A 1,795-nucleotide genomic window follows, 5' to 3' on the forward strand; every position below is an offset into this window, starting at 1 on the left:
TTGCCAGCTCAGGGTCCTCTCTTGCCATGGGTTGATATCTGAAAGATTTTTTCTTTTTTTTTTTTTTTTTTGGCATGCTGGCTGCTCCTGGTTTATTTTCCACTGGGGGCAAGGCACGTGGTCACAGGGGTCAGGAAGGCTTGCATGTGGCCTGGGTAGTAAAGAGGGGGGCTCTCTCAACCTCCTTTTTGGTGTTTCGCTGTTTTTTGATATAAAAGAACCCACTGCTTCTGCTTGGTGCAGCCTGGTTAGTCTATGGGGTGGGTGGGGAGAGGGCGGGGGCGCTCAAAAGAACCTAGCGCCTCTGGAAGTCTGGTGGCTGGTGGTGGCCACTCAGGATGCAGGCCCAGCATTGACGCTGCCAGGTCACCTGTGATCACGCTGCTGGAGGCCTGGGCGAACTTCGAGTGCTCGGGGGATTCTAACACAGTGGCCATGAATGGGAGAGTGGACTTCCCGAAAAAGAAGCTTGCCCACCAGTGACCTGGGTCAGCCTCGGGGAGACCAGGGTGGTGGGGAAGGACTTCCCCAGGGTACTCTGCACTTCCGCAGGAGCTGTTACTGGAAGTGGAGCCCAGGCGGGGCTGGTAGTAGTCGTGGGTGGCCACGAGCGAGCTGCTGGAGGGGATGGCTGCCATGCTCTTGCTTGTGGGCTGGTGGAAACTTCAGTGGCGACCTACGACCGAGACATGCGGGGGCTGAAAGATCTTAAGAATACATTACGGACGGTAGAGGCTGTCATGGATTGGACCATTTTTGAATAAAGTTAACTAGCAGTTTGAGGAAGCAAGGGCCAAGGGCAAGGAATAATAGGAGGAGAAGCAGTGGGATTATGAGAGGCACTAGCATCGCTTTAAAGGAAGAGGAGAAGTATGAGAGGAAGGTTTTAAATTAGGATGTTTCATATGCTTGTTCCCTAGCTTAGGCAATAATGTCAATGTGTTTTTTATGTGTGAATGTATGATGTGATAGCTATTTTTGGAGTTAGTGTATATAGTGACCTGATGATTTTTTGTAAGGGCCAAAGCCTATGTTAGGGTAATAAGTTATGCCTATTGGGAAAAGGTACTGGAGCGCAAGTGTCCCGACTTAGTGATGGAGGTGAGGGTAGTGATGATATATTCTGCTCCTTTTGGGCCAACCTTCTAGGAGCTTCTATGTATAAACCAGGATTTTTCCTGGCGTAGAGGGGTGTCCTGTATGTTGGGGAAGGGGTATAAAAAGGAGAAGAGATATTGAATGTAGTGGTAGGTGTGGGAGTGGGGAAAGGGAAGTAATGAGGGGAGAGCTGATTTATGTAGGGAGATTTGAGGATTTTGAAATAGTTGGGCGTGTAAAAACAATTAGGGAAGAGGAGGCTGCAGCGATGGTCTGGTGGGTTAGTAGGTCGGATATAGTATGAGAGGAGTGGACTGTTACCTGGACAAAGGGAACTAACTTAAGGGGTTTTTAACTGAGAATTGCTGCTGCTGCTAAGGTGTAGAGGCAGGCTGGCTACCCTAGGAAGGAAGAATCGAGTGGTTTGGAAAAATAGGCTATAACCTATTTTTGTGTCGGTGTAGAGGAGGAAAGGCTTATTTGGGTTTGGGAGGGCTAAGGCTGGGGCTTGGCTGAGTGCTATTTTGAGTGTGGTGAAAGGTTTAAGGAGGGCTTGAGAGTTTTTTTTTTTTTTTTAGGAGTTTAGACAAGTCTCTAGGTGTTGCTTGATATAAAGGTTTGGCTAGGGATTTAAAATTAGGTATTTAAGTTTCGAAAAAAATTGGTGAGGCCAAAAAATGATAGGAGTTCCTGTTTA

General features: G+C 47.9%; 1 pseudogene; it reads right to left on the minus strand.

The window, feature by feature from the left end:
- Nucleotides 1-248: 248 nt before the first annotated feature.
- Nucleotides 249-658, minus strand: LOC150015525 (pancreatic progenitor cell differentiation and proliferation factor pseudogene; annotated as a pseudogene).
- Between the last annotated feature and the right edge of the window lie 1,137 nt (nt 659-1,795).

Source organism: Furipterus horrens, unplaced genomic scaffold (genome assembly GCF_987537825.1).
Source record: "Furipterus horrens unplaced genomic scaffold, mFurHor1.1.pri manual_scaffold_3, whole genome shotgun sequence".
Taxonomy (NCBI): domain Eukaryota; kingdom Metazoa; phylum Chordata; class Mammalia; order Chiroptera; family Furipteridae; genus Furipterus; species Furipterus horrens.